General features: G+C 44.9%; 1 protein-coding gene across 6 annotated transcripts in view; it reads right to left on the bottom strand.

The window, feature by feature from the left end:
• The window catches only part of Rbm47 (RNA binding motif protein 47), a 131,863-nt gene that overhangs the window by 75,627 nt on the left and 33,933 nt on the right, over positions 1-22,303 (bottom strand). For 3 of the 6 annotated variants that reach the window (XM_029477763.1, XM_021162451.2, XM_021162455.2), the window contains one exon: positions 1,786-1,867. The exons of 2 other annotated variants lie outside the window; for them this stretch is intronic. The gene's annotated coding sequence lies outside the window, so the exon portion shown is untranslated. One more of the 6 variants, XM_029477764.1, reaches the window with a different exon arrangement.

Consider the following 22,303-nt stretch of genomic DNA (forward strand, 5'->3'; position numbering starts at 1 on the left):
GATTACCCACCTCCTAATCCATGAACTTCCTTGGAATGGAGTCTAAAGGACAATGAGTCAGAAAGGGCCAGGACACACACACACACACCACACACTTTTTTTTTTTTTTTTTTGGAGACAGGGCTCACAGAGCTCACACTGGTTATATAACTGAGGGTGAGGGTGGTCTTGAACTCCTGGCCCTCCTGCCTCCACCTCTGGAGTGCTGGGATCACAGGCACATAGGACAACACTGACTTCAGCAGTGCTCTGGATGGACAATATCAACACAGAGCACAGAGGCTGAAAACCAGCCTGAAAGGCAGAGGCAGCGTCAAGGGGCTGAGGGTGGGGGCTCCACACCCACAGTTTCCACACAGCCTTTTGTGGGGGACACCTGGGCTAAGCTAATGAGAACCCTTGCCTGGTTATACCAGGCAGAAACCAATCTCGAGGTTGGTGACAAGCTAGCTGTGACAACCACAAATCTGAAAACTACCTCCTCAAGAACGTCAAAGGTTCTTCCAGAAATGGAACCACGTCCTTGTTCTACACACAGAGCCTTCTCCACCTAGACCCATCAGGGTCATGCAATTCCTTGCTACTGTCACTGTGGGCTATGATGGAACCCTCAAATGGCTGTCCCCAGTCAGTACCACCTGTCCCCTAGCCCCTCTCTGCCTTCTAAGCCATGATTTTTGCCTCTGAGATCATAATGTCACTCAAGTTTCAGGCCTTCCCTGATGGTCAAACCCTGACTCTGGATAACATCTGAGCCTCTCATTATTTTCCTTTCTCCAGCTTTGAGTCTCTCTCTCTTTCTCTCTCTCTCTCTCTCTCTCTCTCTGTTTATGTGTGGTCTGCAAGCACGTGTGTAGACAGTATTGTGGGTGCACGGGTGTGGTACACCTGTGTATGGTCATGTGATTTGGAAGGACCGCTTAGCCTACAGCATTAATTCAGCTGTGGCACAGGTAACTTTAGCACAGGTTTCTCTTTCAGAATTAGGAGCTTAGATTCTTCACTGGGTAAGCACAGGGTTCCTGTTAGTTCACTCAGAACATGGTTGTCTCCTCTTAAAAATTCAATATCTACCTCCCAAAAGGAAGTGCACTGTACTCTGGGAACATTTCATGTGGGTTATTTAAGGATTGCCGGAATCCAAGTCTCCATGGGATACACCCCAATTGTAGTCACCTTAAATCACTATTTATTGATGGGTGGGTAGATGCTGAGGGTGACATTACAAAGATACAAATAATCCAATGAAAGCCAAATACTAACTGACCACAAAATATGCCCATTAAAATTAGTACTAAAAAACAAAACAAATTATTCTTTTTTTTCCCATTCTTATGGAAACATTGGTGCTTACAAACATGCAGGGCACTCTGCCTAGTGTGTTTGACAAAAACAAAACAAGGTGGTATTGTTTGGGAGGGGTGTTTGTTTTTAATAATAATAATAATAATAATAAGGGATGGAGAGATGGTCCAGTGGTTAGAGCACTTGCTGCTCTCTCTCTCAGAAGACCAACACTCATACTAGGTAGCTCACGACCACCTGTGTCTATGGTTCCAGCAGATCTGAGTCCTATTCTGGCCTCCCTGGGCAGCAGAATACACATGGCATATATTTACAAAATATATGTGCATGTACATAAAAGTAAACAAAAGCAATAATCTTTAAGATGAAAATAATAAGGAGGAACGTTGTGATTTGCGCATGGAACTCACTATGCAATGCTCTGAATGCCTGTATGGTGTTCATCTGAGCAGTGGGCAGAATGAAGCCACCTTAACTTACTGAACTTCAGTGAGCTGGGAACTGCTGAGGGTGGCTGCGTAGCCGGAAACAAGCTGTTCTTCTAACTTGTGTGTTACCTGAGCTGTGAAATGGAAAAAAAATGCCATTAGTAACCCAAAAGATGCTGATGAGGAATCTGCCGTTAAGAACGATAACACCAGGGGTGGTGCATGCCTTTAGTCAGAGCATTTGGGAGGCAGAGGCAGAGGCAGAGGCAGGCGCATCTCTGTGAGTTTGAAGTCAGCCTGGTCTACCCATCGAAGGACATATTCCTTCAGGTTTGGGTGCCCTTCACAGTTGTCCTTTCTGCTTACATAGCCAAGCCTCCCTAATTGTTTGGCTTTATGGTCACTAAAACACTTTTGAGTAGCCAGGTTCTGTACAGCAGATTTTATTATATAATTACACTCCACAGAGAATGAATCAAACTGTGGCAAGAGCCTCCTCCCTCCTGCCCCTACCAAGAACGACCACGGCCTGCCTCCTGTAAAGGATGATTTATTGTGATAACTCCAGTGTCCAACTCAGTAAGCATTCACTCCAAAGTTCTCCCGGGGCAACGGCCAGGCTAACTAAGCTTGAACTTCTGATTAGCATACCGTGCTTGAAGGAACTTTGACCCACAGACACTTGGCACTGCCTCATTTCTCTGAGTCCAACCTGTGTCAGGAGTGCCCATTTCAAGGGTAATAAAGAATCCAACTGTTTGCTTACAGCAAATGGAGGTGGTGCCATGTCATTGCCTGACCTGTCCCTGTCCATCAAACCCTGGACAAAGGAAGCATGCAGCCCACAGGTCATGAAAGGAGACAGATTTCTAGACAGAAGAACACTGAAGTTCTACCTGGCATTTTGAAGCACCAGTTTCCTAAGACACGGTGTGTAGTCCCAAGATCAAAGCACTTGGAGTAGCTTGACTGGGAGACATTGTGTTCTCTCCCTGAAAGTTCCTGGGCTCCTTTTTTATTGACATGCTATAAAACAGGGAATTGGTTACAAGGAAGAAACCACAGATGTTGAGAGTCCACACCCCTGCCTTGTACAGGATACATAGTCCTGCTGCCTTCATTTGCTGAAGTCCCAGCCCTCAGGGGCTCAGAATGGGACTGTATTTAGAGATCGCATCTTCAGAGCAGTGATCCATGTCACATAAGACCACAGGGATGGGTCCTGCTGGGTCCTGCCATGGTATGTCTGGAGTCCTTAGAAGACGAGGGTATGAGGACCAGACAAGAGATGACACAGCAAGAAGAGAGTCATCCTGAGCCATCTAGATGGTTCATCAAATAAAGGCCCTTGCCACCAGACCTTTGTTTGATTCCTAGAAGCCACACAGTGGAAGGAGAGAACTGACTCCCACAAAGTATCCTCTGACCTCCGTGCGTGGCCTGCCACCCAGCAATAAATAAATACATGTTCAAATTGTAAAAAGGGAGGGGTAATCTGCGGATACTCTGATCTTGAATTCCAGCTTCTACAACAACAGTGACATCAACTTATGCTGCAGAAGCCGCTGAGCTGTGGGTTTTTTTTTTTTTTTGGTTTTTCGAGACAGGGTTTCTCTGTGTAGCCCTGGCTGTCCTGGAACTCACTCTGTAGACCAGGCTGGCCTCGAACTCAGAAATCCACCTGCCTCTGCCTCCCGAGTGCTGGGATTAAAGGTGTGCGCCACCACTGCCCGGCTGAGCTGTGGTATTTTCTTATGGTACTCCAATCAACCAATGCCAACTTCCCACGCCCCAATCCCATGTCTCAGGGCCATTGTGCCAAAGATGAGCAGAGGTGGCTAAGTGCATGATTAAAGGACAAAAGTAGACAATGGGAAGGAGAAGGGTACACATGATCTATCTACAATGACTATATTTAGAAACTCTCTGGTATTGTAGGTCATATAAAACATGGCCTAATGATTATGGTGATGGCTCTTGGCCTAAGCCAGTACAGGACATTTAAAAACATTCACCATTGATGCTTTCAACACATATTAAATGAAAACCATTTATGCACATTATACACCAGGACCTTTTGCCAAATGCAGGTAATAGCAATTGTAGCTCTGCAGCTGTGGTAATTATGATCCAGGCACTGGGCTAGAAACATTAGGTTAAGAAGACAAAGCCACTGCCTTCTAAGTGGGGAGTGGAGGGGGGGGTAGATTAACAGGACACAGGATTGCAGGGAGACCATTAGAAAATGCTGGGATGCCAGTTAGCATGTGCAAGGAGCAATGGGAACCAGAATGGCAGGAATTTCTCCATCTAGACTAATCAAGGAAGATGAGAACTGAGGGACGAGTCTACGTGTCCAACAGACACAGAGGGAGAGGAGACATTTTCCAGAGTTCAAGGGGAATGAAGAGACATGAAGAATACAGTATCCAGTTTGGCAAGAGAGATGCAGCGTGGGTAGGGCCTGAGGCTAAATGAGCAGAGAAACCGGAATTCATATCTGATGGTACAGGGAGCCACTGAGGACTTCTAATCAGGAAGCAGTTGAGTGGAGGAGCATCCTAACCATGATGCGGAGGTGGGCTGAGGGCCACGGGCACAGAGATGCCTGGGTCAACATTAGAGCGGCAGAAGTAGAATGGTCAGTGTGTTAAGCCATGGCCAGTGCAGGCACTGCCCAAGGGCATCACACACAGAGGTGGGCACACTAGGAGGGGAGAAAGAAAAGAGGAGGAAAGAAATGGGAAGAAAAGGAGGATGAGAGGGAGGAAGGAACAAACATGGGAACTACTTTGGTCATTTGCCCAGGCTAGCAGAGAACTATATAGCTGAGGATGACCTTGAACCCATATCTCCCTGCCTGGGGAGATTTCCCCCTCTTGAGTGCTGAGATTTTAGGCATGTGCTCCTTCCTCCCAGTCACTGAAGCGCGGCTGTGCCCACTCTCCTCAGGGATTGGTCAATTGGCAGGGCTGAGGGCGGCCCTTCCCGTCAGAGGGAGGCTTGCTCGAGTTAATTAGTCTAAATGTGTAAGTGCACTGAATGCTAATTAAAACCGAAGTAAACATTAAAAAACAAATGAGAAACTAATGGTTGTGTAATTAAAGGTTGTTCTCCCTCTCAGCGAACACAGGCCAGACTAAGACAACAAACAAGACAGCAAAGGGTTAAAAACCTATAGACTTGTCCAGAGATAGGCTAGGTTTGATTTCCTTGGCTCTCTCCCAGGCTCTCACTCAGGAAAGGACCAAAATAAATGCCCTCTCAGCGTTTTGGCGGAGATCAAGTGTAGAAAAATATTATTTATGAATGAACACTGAATTCAGACTGAAGAGAAGCAGGCATCTGGCCTGAAACCTGCATCTATCAGCCAAGCATTCAGAAGGCAGAGTCAGGAAGGAAACGGAATTTAAGACCAGCCTGGGCTACATGGTAACACCAAGCAAATCTCAACTCCCAGAACTCACATAAAAAGACTCACACACACACACACACACACACACACACACACACACACACATGTAACCTTAAAACATGGGGGAGGGGCAAAGGGGACAGGGAGAGTAGGCAGAGCTACGCAGGTTCATGGAGAACACTGGTCAGTCAGTCTAGTCAATAGAGCACTGTGCTGTGTCCAGTGAGAGAGTGTCTCCAAAAGTGGGGTGGAGAGTAAACCTGATAGCACAGGTACAAACACACAGAGAACACACACACACACACTCACACACACTTATATACACAGACTCACATACTCTCACACATACACTCTCACATACACATACTCACACATACACACTCACATACACACTCACATGCAGACTCACACACACATACATACACAGACACACACATTAACATACACACTCACATACAGACTAACACACACACTCACAGACTCACACACACACATTCACATACACAGACTCACACACACACACACACACACACACACTCACATATAGGCACACACACACTGAGATGTATTGAGGGTAAATGATATTACAATAAATACTGAAGGCAGATAGGATAGAGGAGAAAAGGGATATTTAAATTCCAAACTACAGGGGAAGTCAGTGCAGGAGAGAACTGTTCTGAAAATTATCCTGAACATATCATACCCCCTCTTTGTGTGGGCGAAACTTGGAATGTAAAAGGCTTCTTTATGCAAGAAAGTTTTGAAAAAGTCCAAAGTCTCCACCCTCCAAGAACAGTGCTTTCTTACCTAACTTCCCTGAACAAGCTGCCCTCTTGTGGCCTGAACACCAACGCAGGCAGAGAGCCCAGCCTGTCCACCAATGCCCATCAGGAGATGGCATGCCCCAAGCATGTGAGAGTGGACATGTCCATGACAGGTTAGGGACACAGCTCTAAGTACTATGAAAATTGAGTTACCACAAAATAATATGGTTTGAGGCTGACAAATTCAATGGGTGATTTAATCTCAATGTTAACTGCTACTTAATTTGAATATCCTCGTACCTACTTTCACTTTGGCAAGGTGGAGCCAGCCAGCCTATAAAAAGCAAGCAGAGATCCTCACAAGTCAGGGCCAAGAAAGCAGACTTACAAGTTCACATGCTGCCATCGGTGAGTGGGACTCCAGAGTCCCACAGTATCTTTGCACTAACGCAGAGGTAACCAAAGGGTACTTAACTTTGTTCTTGAAATAACATTGACATGGGGGAATCCAGTTGTCAAGAAATACTTAGATGTGTTTAGGAAGGAAAAGATGGAGGAAGCCCTTTGGTGTCCCAGTCCTAAAATGCCAACATTTAGAAGATAGAAGGCGATCAGGAGTTCAAGCTTAGCCTCAGATACAGAGCTTGAGACCAGCCTGGGCTACAGGAGACCCAGGTTCCTAAAACAAAACAAAATAAATACACATGAGTGGAGAGGGATGAGAAGGCAGGAGGAGGGGTCAAATTGCTCATCTGTCTGAAAACTGCACCCTAAACTAGCAAACCCCACAGAAATAAAACAAAAGATATACCCCAAATAAAAGGTCTCATGCCTAGGCTGGTCTTGGGTTGACTGTGTGGCTGAAGCTCACCTTGAACTCCTGACCCTCTAGCCTCTACCTCCCAAATACTGAGATAGTAGGTATACCCCAGCATGTCAGCTGAACAATTTTATAAAACATTTTGTTCATTTTTATTTTTATGTGTCTAGGTAACTTGCCTGAATGTATGTATGTACATGCATGCCTGGTGCCCAGGGAAGCCACAAGAGACTATCTGCAGTTAGCAATGTGTGTGTGTGCTGAGAATCAAACCCAGGTCTTCTGGAAGAGCAGCCCCTTATCAATTTATATATATATATATATATATATATATATATATATATATATAGAGAGAGAGAGAGAGAGAGAGAGAGAGAGAGAGAGAGAGAGAAATTGCTCAGACCGCAGTCTCAGCAGTGGAAGGAAGTGGCTGAAGCACAGTGTCCTGAATGGGAGACTTGTTTCAAAAGGGAAGGCCTGGGGAGAAGGCTCCGGGGGCAAAATTGCTTGCTATGCAAGACAGAAGGCCTCATCTGGATTCCCAGAGCCCATGGAGGAAGGCGAGCTCTGTCCACTAACTTCCACAAGGGTGCTGGCACTCACACATGGAAGTGTGAGCCACCGAGCTGGCTTCTGACTGCTCTGTTTGAAAGAGCCTGCTAATTACCAGCCCTTTCCTATCTTCTCTTCACTTCTTACACTAAAATATGCGTGCACCTTCATCGTTAGCCCTTTGCAGCATCTCCCTAACCAGCCTCTTTCAACGGATTCACCCTGAAGTAGGTGGTCCATCACGACTCAATACTTAATGGAGAAACGAAATACTCTCACTCAGTCAGACAATGATCCTTTAACCAAATGAGTTTCAACAACATCCTCAAGTCCTTCCTTAGGTCTACCTCAAGTCCTTCTTCTATGAATAAAAGCTCAGATATTTGCTCAAATCCCAGAGCGACCGTGGTAGGCAAACAACCTCCGCAAGCAAGTTGCCGAGATCAGAGGCTGCCGTTGAATGAGGGGGGCCTTTTGTTCTGAAGCTGAGAATGCAGGTGTATGAGGGATCTGGTGTCTCTGGGTTTACACAGAAACAATGGATTTCAGCAGAGCTGTTCCAACAGCTTAAAGGTTCATTTCTGAGCAGCACAGTGATACACAATGCAGTCTATGGAAGGCTCAGTTGGGAAGGGTGCAGAGTCAGAGGCCAGGCTACATACATCCCCAGACCTTGTGTCAAAACAAGATAAAGGTGCATCTACATAAATGAAAGACCCAGCAAGGGTTATGCTGCAAAGAATGATCTTGTAAGAAATGTGCTGGGCTTCAGTCCCACCCTGAGTGCCCCATACCCCCTTCTCATCGTCATCCTGGGGATAACAGTCTGACAGTCTGACAGGCACTCCCAGGCACCAGTTCCTGCCTTTCTTTTCTTTTTTTATTGGTGAGTGGCGGTGTATGTTTTATTTTTTTGAGATAACATTGCTCATGTAAGCAAGACTGGCTTCTAACTTGGTGTGTTGTTTGTTGCAGGGGGATCTTGAATTCCCGAGGCTTCTGCCTTGACTGGCCAAGGACTGAGGTTGCACGCACTGGCTATCAAGTCCAGCCTGGGACTTCTTCCTTTTCAGTACAATTTGGCCACATATTGGGCCCACCAGTGCATCCTGTTGGTGTTGTATTCTGACAAGATTCAAATAGAGCAGCCACATAGAAACTCCTGGGGAAATACCAGGTGTTGTGGTTCAGGTCTGTATTCCCCAGCAGGTGAGAAGTGGAGGCAGGAGGATAGAGTTTGAAGACGAACTGATCAAAAGGAGGGAAGGGAGGAGAAGGGAAGAGAGAGAAGAAGGCCGCTTTCCACTACTGCCTGCAATGTAGAGAAACACCAATTTATTTCTATCCTCTAAGTTGATCATGTGTAGAAATGACAGATGCTGCTTAGGCGAGGCCAGCAGGGTTTTGTTTCACCAGTAGCCTGAGCCAACTCCACTCTTCCAGTCTCAGTCCAATGCCAATTCCTTCACCATGCCCTTCCTCCCGGCCTCAATCACACAGATTCCCTCTCCTTCTCCCACCCCATTCTCGAAGTACCTATCACAGGCCTCAATTAAATACTGGCCAAGTTTGGTTTGTGGTCAGTTATCCCCAGATGTAGTTACCATGAAGACAGGGTTGTTGTCTCACTTCTGCATCTGAGGTGGAGCACAGCACTTGACACAACCTAGTAGCTCAAGCTCACAATGGAAAGCTAACGGGAATGTAAAGGGTTGTGGTCCACTGTGGAAAGCAGAAAGACCACACCATCCTCGTGGAACGTGCTTAGCTCTACAGACGGCGTGGCGTCTAAGTCAACATGCTATAGAGATTCTTGCACATATGTTGGTTGTTCTACTATGCACACAGCCAAATGATAGGATCAACTAGATGCCCATCAACAGAGAAATCCATAAAGAAAAGGACATACACAGACTCAGCGGAGAAGGAACCAAATGTCACTTGCAGAAGAGTGGATGAAACCGGGGAGAATGATGTTAATTAAAATAAACCAGACTCAAAGACAAATACTTCATTTTCTCTAGTATATAGAATGTAAGTAACATGCAAGCCAAAACAAGACTCTTTGGAGAAAGAGAAGGGGCTGTGGGCAGAATATGAGCAAAGTACAATGACATGTATTATGAAAACGTTGCATGAATCTTCTATTGCCAGGCATGGTGATGCGCAATGCCCGCCCCACCCCAACCCAAATCCTGGCATTCGAGGGTAGAGGCAGGAAGATCAGGAGTTCAAGTCCAGCCTGGGTTAGATGAAATTCCATCTACAGAAAGGAAAAGCAGCATTGCTTTGAACACTAAAGAAAAAAAGAAAACAAAAGCAAAAGCAAAACCAGAATTCATACGATGAAATTGAATTGCAATAATCTAAAAAGGAAGAAGGAAAACCAGGGGCTAAGGCCAAGCCACTGCTTACCCAGGGGCCACACAAACGTCCCCCAGCCCTGAATTGTAAAGCAGTGGCCAGCGATCCTATTTGGTAGCTCACCATGGGTGACAGCACCAGCGCAGGCAAAGTCTTGACTCAGCAGACTTCCTTTGAGGTTCACTCGTTATCACCCTGACCATCTTTCAGGGCCCTACCCAAATCAGGAAGACTTGCTAGCTTAAAGGGAGGGTTTGGGGTGTTCTGCTAAATCAGCCTTTATGGTGGGGTAGAAAAAGAACACCTGCTTGTGATTCTTTACTTCCTAGTTCTGTCTACTGGCACACACACACACACACGTCCCAGTCTGAGGCCTGTGCACAGCAAACCACAAATTAAACAGACAGCCTCAGGTTCTTTCTGATTTTACACACATTTTGATATTTATCTTTCTTTTCCACTCCCATTTACTTTACAACTGGACAGCCATGAGAAGAAGACCTGTCAAGCTACTCACCAGCACACACTGACTTTTGGAGCACTATACTCACCAACACACTTGTTGGGAACATTACCTTCTCTCTAATTTTCCTCCAGACTCTCATAGAGCCGCAACAGTTAAAAATATGATGAGTCAGCCGAAGTACTGTTGTCCAAACACCCAAAGCACTCATAGGGTTTGCACAATCGCTAGGAATTTCCTAACAGGGTCGGAGTCTGACGGTTAGACGTTTCATCAGCATGTGACAGAATCTGCATCCACCACACAGAAAATGTACAACTGGGTTGAGAAGGTACCCCAGTCTACAGAGAGCTTCAAGCTTTGGGTTCCAACCGCAGCACTAAGCTAGTGAGCACAAAGCCAGCTTGAGGGGGTGGGGAAGGAAGAAGAAGAGGGAGAAGAACGGGAGGAAGGGAAAGTGCAGAACCCTGCACGCCCTCTAAATGCATCCAGAGCTTCGAAGATTGATTTTTAAAATACAAGAGCTCTACAGAGTGAGTTCTAGGATAGCCAGGGCTGAGCTCTACAGAGTGAGTTCCAGGACAGCCAGGGCTATACAGAGAAACCCTGTCTCGAAAAACCAAACCAAAACAAATCAATAAAATACAAGAGCAAGGCAGCCAGGTGTGGCGGTACACGCCTAACTCGAGCACATTCTAGCACGAGGAAGCATGATCTTCCTCACAGGCTTCTTCCAAGTCAAGACTAGAAATGCAGATGTTCTGAGTGGCAATCAGCTCCTCCTTCCCTAGTACAGATGTTTCCAGAGAGTGAGGATCCACACTGCCTGGAGATTTTTATCTCCTCTCAGATACCAGCAGAACCCTCTCCAAGCTCCATCTAAAACCCAAGCTGCCCAGAACTCAGAATGTAACACATGCTCTCCCTGCTCTCCCACTGTGTGTGAGTGTGAGTGTATATGTGTGTGAGTGTGTGGGGGGGGGGGGGGGGGAGTACGTATGGACAGAGACATCTCCACTGAGTGTATCTACTACACCTGTCCCTTGGGGGACAGGAGACTAGCATCAGGATCCCTTATTTTAAGACAGCGGAATAATGCCAAAAGCATTTAAGTGCACCCTACATCTAAGAATCCTTTTTTTGTGCCATGACAATAAATAAATAAAAATTAAAGAAAGTCATTTCTTCCCCTCTACAGCACACCCCTTTTACACATTTTAACATTTCTCAAATAACCCATGGACCTGTTGATTCATTTTTAAAAGCTATCATTAAATTACCAGCACTCTGTCTTTATACTCTGTAATCAAGTTCCTTCAAAGATAATCTGCAAAATGCACTGTATTTAAAGATACACTAAATCAATAGAAAGGTCACCTTGTCTACCTGGCTTAAGGACAAGAGGCAAAAGAGAGAGACTGGACTCTGGGGTCAGGGTGTCTAAAGAAAAAAAAGAGGCAATCCCACCTGAGAAGCAGAACTGGGGGTAGGGGAGGAACCTACAGGAATACAGACAGGAGAGGCCCTCCAGAAGGTTCTATGCCAAACCAAGATCCCTCTGCTGTGAAGTACAGGGATAGCTCAAACTCCTGAGGCAGTTACCATTACGCTGCAGGGCCTTTCTCCTTGCCAGGACTAATTCTGGTCTCACCCAGTAGGATTCTTGGCTCTCCTCATCTGTCTGAGTTAAGATCATTACTGCTGTGATAAAACATCATGACCAAAAGCAACTTGGAGGTAGGTGAAAGGGGTTACTTGACTTACATGTCTGGAGTCACGACAATCTACTGAGAGAAGCCAAGGCAGGAACTGTAACTGGGCAGGAACCTGAGGAGAGGAGCTGAAGCCCTGGAAGGGTGCTGCTTACTGGCTTGCTTCTCATGGCTTGTTCAGCCTGCTTCCTTATAGCATCCAGGACCACCGGCCCATCTGTGGCACCACCCACAGTTGCCTGGGCTCTTTCCATCACCTACTAATTAAGAAAATGCCCTATAGACCTGCCTTTAGCCCAATCTTATGGAGGTTTTACTCAATTGAGGTTCTCTCCTCGCAGATGACTTTAGCTTGCGTCAAGTTGACATACAACTAGCCAGCATACCATCCAAGGCTGCCCCTGCACAGAGACCTGTCTTAATAACAAACAAAAAGAGAGAGAGAGAGAGTGTGTGTGTGTGTGTGTGTGTATGTATGTGTGTGTATGTGTATGTATGTGTGTGTGTGTGTGTGTATGTATGATTAGAGTTTGCTCTTGCGGTGGGGAGGGAGGAAATGATGCACGCCACTATGATGGGACGTAATCTGGCCCACAAACTGCCTTACACTCTCCTCTGGGCTACAGGGCAGTCTTCAGACAGACATGAGCATACTGTGCTGCAAAAGACAAACTGAGTTTTGTGTGTAATTCCTCACTCAAGAGACTGAGGCAGGAGGATTGCAAGTTTGAGGCCAGCTTGAGATACAGAACATGATCTCAAAAACCTGAGTTGGGTGTGGTGTGTTGTAAAGCATGCTTGTAATCCCACCCAGCACGTGAGAGGTGGTGGCATCTAGACTGCTGCTGTGTATTTACAGAAAAGTTTTTCTAGTAAAGCCCAAGGCCTCTCGTATAAATTACCATACAAAACTAGGTCTGTGGGCCAATGGAAGGCTCATTCTTGACCTGTGGAAGCTCTGCGTTGTGCTGGAAAGATTTTGGTAGCAGCGGTGAGAACAACATCACTAAAATTGTGACTTTACGTATTAGTATATGCAAATCATTGGGCCTTTCTGAGCTTGATTTCCTTCCTCTAACTGACCATGGACTCCCTGAGTTAGCACACCTTCCTCATTTATTATTTGCTGGGAGAATGACGAAATCAGTAGTGGACAAACAAAGGACAATGATCTATAATTGCCCCAAATGGTTACCTCAGATGAATCCTGTTCCCTCTGTTGTGCCCTATAGTTCTTACAATGAGATTGGAGTTCACGGTGACAGAGGTAAATATTGTAAAGAGAAATTATCTTTAGTAGTTAAGGAAAGGAAGATCACTTAACTTTAAGGACAACTAAAATTTGGAAAAGAGGACTGGAGAGATGCCTTGGACATTAAAAGAAGAGAGCCGGGGTTCAGTTCCTGGCACCCACATGACAGCCCTCAGTTGCCTATAACTCCATTTCCAGGGAATCCGACACACTCTACTGGTCTTTGTGAACAGTCACCTTCTTGGTATACATACATACAGACAAAATATTCACATATATAAAAGATAAGTGAATCAGTTAGTAAGATAAATCTTTTTGTAAAAAAAAAATTGTAGAAAGTTTACAGAAATAAGGACTTCTCATTTCTGCAAAGTATCAAAATAGTATTGGACATACGAGCTTAAAAATGTTCATTTGTGGACTGAAGAGATGGCGCAGTGGTTAAGAGCACTGACTGCTCTTCCAAAGGTCCTGAGTTCAATTCCCAGCAACACATGGTGGCTCACAACCATCTGTAATGGGATCCAATTCCCTCTTCTGTTGTGTCTAAAGACAGCTGCAGTGTACTCATATAAATAAAAACAAATAAATCTTTAAAAACAAATGTTCATTTGTTCAAAGCCAAATGTTAGGCTGGATCACCTGCGATAAATGCATGTAGTCACAGAGCAGTGTTCCTAATGTTTTTCACGTAGATTGTAAGAAACATGGTTGTTAGACTTTGGGAACTGAAGATATTCTCCAAGAGAAGAAACTAATTTTTTTTCACATAAAAGACAAATTTATTATTTCAGAAATAGCTTGGGCAAAGTTAGCACCATGAAAGGAAAGGAAATCTCTAATTAAGAAGATCAAGTTTAATTACAGTTATTCTAAGAAATGAGGACATTCATTTACTTGCTTAGAGGGGGACTGAGGAGACAAATTGAAAAGTTAAAAGAAATAATTCAGATTAACAACAACAAAAAAAACAAAAACCAGCCGGGCTTGGTGGCTCACGCCTTTAATCCCACTGCTTGTGGACGTTGTACATCGTGGTGCGGAGCCTAGTGCGCACCACGATGTACAACGTCCACAAGCAGAGTGAGTTCCAGGACAGCCAGGACTACACAGAGAAACTCTGTCTCGAAAAACCAAAAAAAAAAAAACCAAAAACAAAACCAAAAACAAAAACCAAAATCAAACTGTGATGGTTTGTATATTCTTGGGCCAGGGAGTGGCACCATTTGGAGGTGTGGCCTTGTTGGAATAGGTGTGACCTGGTTGGAGTAGATGTGTCACTGTGGGTGTGGGGTTAAGATCCTCACCCTAGTTGCCTGGAAGTCAGTCTTCTAGCAGCCTTTGGATGAAGATGTAGAACTCAGCTCTGCCTGTACCATGCCTACCTGGTTACTGCCATGCTCCCACCTTGATGATAATGGATTGAAACTCTGAACCTGTAAGCCAGCCCCAATTAAATGTTTTTTATAAGACTTGCCTTGGTCATGGTGCCTGTTCACAGCAGTAAAACCCTAAGACACAAACCAACTAACCAAACAACAAAAACTGTAGAATGACTCTCTCCAGACAATCATAGACAAATCTGCATTCTGCAGACATTTCTGTTTAATTTTGTAAGTGACTGCAAGCTCATAAAGAAAAGATAGGTTAGAAGGAACAAAATTCAAGCAGTAAAAACCTGAGATGTAGCCGGTGGTGGTGGCGCACGCCTTTAATCCCAGCACTTGGGAGACAGAGGCAGGAGGCCAGCCTGGTCTACAGAGTGAGTTCCAGGACAGCTAGGGCTATACAGAGAAACCCTGTCTCGAAAAACAAAACAAAACAAAACAAAACATAAAAACAAACCCTGAGATGTAAAGGTTACAAGGCACGGTCATTTCTTAAACCATGGACATCTCTAAGGGTCTCAGAGAGATGTAGGTCATCTGGAAGCCACAGAGAACCCCAGAAGTTACTTGGTGATGCCTGAGGTCATTTTGGTGGTGGCTGTTGCTGGCATCTTGTGGGTGGTGGCCATGGGTGGGGCTTCCTTTTGTAGAATGCCAGAGAACCCTCACCAACAATCCAGAATATCAACTGTGCCTGCTGAGGCTGAATTATCCTAACTCCAAGAACTACAGCTCCTCGGAGATGCTCAACTCATTCCACAGCTCGCTAGGGGAAGCTTGTGCAGAGTACCATTGAAAGCTCTCTCTTGAGAAGTGTCACACAGCCTTGGGATTTTAATCTTCAATGGCTTTGTCCTTAATACCCCCCCCCCACACACACACACACACACCCCAGACCAATTTGATCAGGGCTACTTTGTGACCAAGGACCAATCTATACCAGCTGCCTTGGGGTGGTGATGGTTTAGCACTGAAGAGACACATGAGGCTATTTGATCACGTGAAGAGAGACAACTAGTTCTTACCTGGTTTTCTCTGTTTTACTCACAGTACAAAGTTCCTGACCTCCTATTCCAGGAGGGAAAGGAACAGCTGGGCTCTTGGGTACCATGGGAGTTGAAGCAGGACAGACTGGTGGCCTCCCTGACCAACAGCCCCTGGGAAGAGTGCTGAACCTCTGGGAAGTGTGCTGTCAATACTATATCTTGCTAGGCTCCCACTTTAGGCCCTAGTAGAAGGGGCAGGGGACATCTGCTCAGAGGCCCACATCACTGACTGAGAGACTGAGCCTCCTAGAGGACAGTCATGGAATAGTGAAGGAAAGCCATCCTTCAGAGAGCCCAGGTCTTAACCTGCGTTCTCTATTTTTTTGCCAGATTACATTCATAGCTTGTTCATTATATACACAAAATTCTCAAAGGTCTTTCTATCCTCTGTCCAGCTAACATAATAGATAGGAATACATCTCTCAAATGGTAAAGTAACCGTCAGCATAGTAACGTAATGAGATATATCTTTGAAGCTAGCAATTATTTATTTAACTTACTTAGCTGATGCTGGGATGAAATTCAGTGCCTGGAGCCCCAACCTCAGCCTTAATCTTATTTTGCTAAACATTGGTGATTTCCATGTGATGGCAATTATATATGTTTAGAGTGTGTTATCACATGGTATCCACAGCCTTTGAAGGGGTCAGTAAAATGGCTCAGCAAATAAAGACATTTGCCACAAAAGCCCAGTGATGAGAATCTAATCCCCAGACCTCATGTAAAGGTGGAATAAACTGACTCCATAAAAGCAGTCCCCTGACCTCCATATATATGCAGTAGTGTGTGCCCCTTACATGCACACACGATAATAATAATGATGATGATAAAAAGCATTAATCCCAGTAGGTAATATGGTGCCCATTTACAGAAGAAGAAACTAAGGTAGACTGCCATGAAATAAGTTCTCCCATGTCAAAGAGCTGCTGGCTATTAGGTTCAGACAGTCTACACTGGATTTTACCAGGAGAAAAAAAATAGGAGTTGCTCAAATAAGTCCCCTTGGAAAGGTCATGAATTGCTGACGCCCAGCCCAGCACACATCACATGCTAGAGAAGAAGCTGTAAGTGACTCGCTCATGAACACATGACTGCTCAGTTCCTTACGGGCTAACTTTCTGAAGCAGCTTCCTTGAGCAGAACTAAGCCAGAGACCCACAGCTGCTTCAGTTCCGGGGGAGAAGCAGAGCCCTGGCTCCCTGGCTCCAGAGCCCACACCCTGAGCAATGCAGAGCAGATGGCACTTCCTCAAATAACTCCTGCTCACGCGGGTTCTCCTCAACATCTGTGTGCAGACTCAACAGGAGTCAGTCACTGTGCAAACGGGGCTCCGTGGGAACAGGCTGAGCCTGGCGACAGACGGTTTGATACTTAGTTATTCCACCAACGGTCCGTCCATTTTTGAGACAGGTTCTCACTATACACCTCTGGGTGGGGACACTCTATATGGCATATGCCACTAGAACAGAACTCTATATAGGCAAAAGTCTGTGTATAACTTGATAAAATAATGTGCCTTAGGACCTGGCTTATCAAAATTAAGATACCCGACATGCGTGCTGGGATCAGAACTCCTGTCCTCTACCAGAGCAGCAGACATCCTTAAACCAGAGAGTCATCTCTCCAGCCCCAACTTATAAGTACCTTTAACAGGAACCACTAAAAGCAAAGGACCGAACTCTGCTTACACCCTTTGAGAACCAGCAGAAGATGGCAGAGAAGGCATTTGAGAATACCACTGAGTATGTAACCTGCCAAGAGCCCGGACAATGGCATGAGGGAGATGGAGCTCTCTGCCCAAGATCTGTGAGACCCCAAATTCAATCCCTGGGACCACACAAACAAACAAACTACAGCCACAAACCCTACACCATCCGGAATGACACTTGTGGGAACCCAGGGATTCTTGTGTGCTGGTACTTTACATATGTTATAACCTTCAGTCTTCATTCAGACATTATAAACTAAAGCTTGTTTGCTGTACCATTTCTTCTCTCTCTCTTTTATTCCACTTTAAAAAAATGTGCATGGGTGTTTTGTCTACATAGATGTAATGTGTCTAGTGCCCACAGAAGTTAGGAGAAGGCATCAGATTCCCTGAAACTGGAGTTACAGACTGTTGTAACCTGCCCTGTGCATGCTCCCAGGTAATCACACCTGGGTACTTTAGAAGAAGAGCCAGTGCTCTATTAACTGGTGAGCCATCTCTTCAGCCCCTACACAGACCAAAGCCCAACACATTTAAAAAATTGGTCCAAGGTCAAATATAGAAAACGGAAGGCCTGGCATTAAGGACAAGTGTACTTGACTCTAATCCTAGCTTTTAAACAGAATGGTGGGGTGCTAATAGCATAAAGTAGCTAAACACATCTCAGATTTTGTTGGCTTGTTTGTTTTGCTTCTTGAGACAAGCCCTCACTTTGTAGCTTTAGCTAGCTTGGTTCTCTCTAGGTAGACTAGGCCGGCCTAGAATTCACAGAGATATGCCTGCCTCTGACTCCAGATGTATGTCACCAAACCCAGCCCATTGCTTCTGTTTTTAAAGTGAAATTAGTATCAATTGGGGCTCATGAGTTTAGAGCACTGGCCGCTCTTCCAGAGGCTCCTGGTCCAGTTCCCAACATCCTACATGACAGCTCACAGCTGTCTGTAGATTCAGTTCCAGGGCTTCGGACACATTTACACAGATAGACATGCAGGCAAAACACCAGTGAACAAAAAATAAAACCAATTTATAATATTTAAAAACAAAGAAGACCATTTATTCCTGAGTAGTGGCAGTGCCAGGCAATGGTGTCACACGCCTTTAACCCCAGTACTAGGGAGGCAGAAATCAGCGGATCTCTGAGTTTGAGGCCAGCCTGCTCTACTGAGTTCCGGGACAGCAAGGACTCTACAGAGAAACCGTCTCAAAACAAAACAAAACAACAACAACAACAAAAACAAAAACAGAAAAGGAAGAAAGAGAAAGGAAAGAAAAAGAAATTAATATAAATTTAAACCGCCCCAGCCACTTTAGCCATACATGCAATATGTCAGTAGCCACAATGATATATGGCTATTGTACTGGACAGTCAATGGCTTTTGGGGGTTTATTTTCTCTCAAACTAAAAATAGGGGGATCTGAAAGCTGAGTGGAGCATTAGGTAATAACGTGAAGTGCCTGTTCCCTCCGTGCTGAGATCGTTTTGCATTCACTGTTTCCACTAAAGTTGCCCAATCTGTAGTTGAAGATTAGCCAAGCAAAGCAGTGTGAGAGACAGTCTTAAGCCACTGATTGGCTGGCTGTTCTAGCAGATTTCACTTGAGGGTCACTACCTGGATACCTGGTCCATGTGACTGGCTGCTTAAAGATTTTTATTCCGACAAACCTTTGTTTGCAAAATCAAGAACAGTAAGAGGATTAGGCGTTTCCATGTTAGTTGAACTGGGGAAAACAGAGTTTCTCGTGTTCACTTAGAAACTTAGCTGTGGACGGAAGGGGTCCTTCGTATGGAAGGGGATTTATGTGCCAGACAAAGGAGAGAGTGGGGGGTCAGACCAAGTTCCTCTCCGACCCATTTTAGAACAGAACAGGGCTGCAATTATCAGGAACTGTGAGTTTTACTGCCCAAGGTAGGAAGTAACACAATTACTCCATTTTGGTTTCTAATTGTTTCATTAGACTCTAATAAACTGATCTTTAAAGCCTGTGTAAAGAAAGGGCCTGTGCATCCCCTTGCAGGTGATTACCCCACCTCACGTGGCAGTCATGCTTAACCAGAGAAACCACAAAGCTATTGCTTTTCAGGCCCAAACTCGCCTCAGCCTTCACCTTCCACATCAAAACCAAACTCGGGCTCCTCCACGAGACCCGGGCATTGCAGCACATGATCACCCAAAACCATTAACTACCTCCTTCTTCAGCTGAGACCCTGACAGGTTGGTCATTATCCTATCTTGACTCTGGGAGGACAGATGCTTGTTTGTCGCCAGTGTCCAAAACCAAATACAACACCCGGCAGGCAAGCACCAGTATATGAGTATATGAATACTTTCCAGGAAGAAGAAACGGAGTGGGTGCTCTTTGCTGGGGTTGAAGGGGACAGGCCAGGTGACATTCTTTTCTGCCCACACCACAGGAGCCCTGTGCCTAAGAGAGGTGAACTTCTAAAAACAAAAAATAATAATAGTAACGTGTTTAAGAGAGGCCAGAGATGCTCCACTCCCTCTCCACTGAACTGTGGGGGCAGAGATGATATGTGCATCATCACTGGAAATATGAAGTCAAGGGAAGTTTGAGGGCTTAGCTCCAACAAATAACAACTGGGGTAGGAAGAAGCGTTCTCTCTGCCTTTAGACTTAAAGATCTAATACCGTTCTTGTTGAAAAAGGGTCCAATGCGAGCCAAGCTGGCCTCCGACTCAGTAAAGTATGTAGCAGAGGGTGGCCTTGAACTCCTGAGTCTCCTGCTTTAACCCCTCCCACCGCACTCCCTCCCCCATGCTGATATTATACCAATATCAGCATCACACTCACACTCTCAGCATTGTGCACTTTCAGCCTTGGGCTTTTTTTTCTCTTTATAATGAGCAAGACACACTGTGTGAAAGTCAGACATGCTGAGGTGGGGGCCCCTCATGAAATTAGACGAGCAGATCTGACAGCCTCGTAAGTGGCGCCACGGACTATCTATACTTTTCTACTTTCCAAACTCTCCTTTGCCTGGTCAGTTCCAGGGACCCGGCTAAGCTGTATCCATGGGAAAAGAAGCGATTACAAGCCCCACTGAATTCCCACCTCTTTGGAAGGTTTACCCAGGTCTCCTAGACCTGCGTCTGAGAACCTGAAACTCTAAGGAGCGAAGGCACAGCATACACAGAGTCAGTCACAAGATGGACTGGAGAGTGGTCAAAGAGGGCTGCCAAATAAAAGGCAGGGTCTCAGCTACAGGTATGTTTCAAGTCAGCCTACCCTATAAAGCAAGAGCCCATGCAAATAATAATCGTAACAAGAATAACAGTAGCAATAACAACATAATGATATATAATAACATTACCATATTACCAATAAAATATTATATTTTACTATTATGTAACAATATAATTATATATAATTATATAAAGCATATTAATATACTTATATATATTTATTCATTCATTTATAAAATTGATTTAATTTTTAAATAATTAATAAATATATTTATCAATAAGTTATTTGTGTATAGATGATATGTAATGCTATGTATAAGATATTACATGTTATATATAATAATATTTTTGTTATTGTTATTATCATTATAAATAGCACTAGACATGGTAACACAGACCATAATACCAGCACTTGGGAAATAGAGGCAGGGTGGTCAGGAATTCTCAGTCATTCTCAACTAAATACCAAGCCTTTCTCAAATAACTAAATAACTGGGCTGGAGAGGTGGCTCCTCGCTTAAGAGCACTGACTACTCTTCTGAAGGTCCTGAGTTCAAATCCCAGCAACCACATGGTGGCTTACAACCATCGGTAATGAGATCTGACGCCCTCTTCTGGTGTGTCTGAAGACAGCAACAGTGTACTTACATATAATAATAAATAAATCTTTAGGCCAGAGTGAGCAGAGGCCCTGAATTCAATTTCCAGCAACCACATGATGGCTCACAACCATCTGTACAGCTACACTGTACTCATATACATAAAATAAATAAATTGTTAAAAAAAAACTTAAATAACTAAACAACAAAAATCAATGAATAAAGCCAGGCATGGTACACACCTACAACCCCAGCATTCGAGATGCAGAAGTAGGATTGATGAAAGAATATTCCAAAGAATACTCTGTTCCCAAGATCATAGGGAGAGGATGCTCAGCGAGGTGCTGACCGTGTCAGAACAGGGATGGGCTTGAAGACCTGATGCTGGGTCACAGGGCACAGGCACCAGGCTAATGGGAAGGCTGAGGGGAAGGTACTTGCCTCCAAGCCTGATGATCTGAATTTGATCCCCCAGGACCCACGTGGTACAAGTAGAGAGCCAAGTCTCACAGGCTAACTCTGACCTCCATACATGCACAACTCATGCCCCGAAAACCCAATAACTGAATGTGTTTTATAGGGCAGACACACAGAGTCACATATTCCACGAGTCTACTAATATGAAATATCTACTGAAGGCAGAGAGCTAATTAGTGGTTTCCAGAAGCTAGAGGAAGGGGGAAAAAAATGAATGGTGGGTATAAAGGTATCCTTTGTAAATGATAGAAGTGTGTTAGCACTCCTGGCCTTCGAGATGGCTCAGTGGGTAGAGGGTCCTGCCACCAACACTCATGTCCTAAGCTCAACCCTTGAGATCCACACGGAGGAAGGAAAGGAGGTCCCATGTGTTGTTCTTTGACCTCCACACATACCTCGTGGCAGCACACAGATACCAGACAGCACCACCCAGCACACACAACAGATATATTAGATGTCATTTTAAACAATTTAAAAACGTGCTCGGATGAAACAGAAGTGGCAGCTGCACAGCCTTGTAGATGTGCCAAAGGCTACTGAACTATACACTTCAATGTGTTCGTTTTGGGCTTACAAGATGGCTCAGTGGGTGAAGGTACTTGCCCCCAACCTGATGACCTAAACTTAATGTCTGGGACCCACATGGTAGAAGAAGAGAACTGATTCCTGCACATACACACGTTGTCCTATGACCATAATGTGTGCACATACATGAAGAGAATGAACAAATTTTAAAACACAAGCTTAATTTTATATCATAAATTCCACTCAAACTTGATCCTCCTCTTCTTCATCTTTCTCCTCCTCC

Source organism: Mus caroli, chromosome 5, assembly GCF_900094665.2.
Source record: "Mus caroli chromosome 5, CAROLI_EIJ_v1.1, whole genome shotgun sequence".
NCBI lineage: Eukaryota > Metazoa > Chordata > Mammalia > Rodentia > Muridae > Mus > Mus caroli.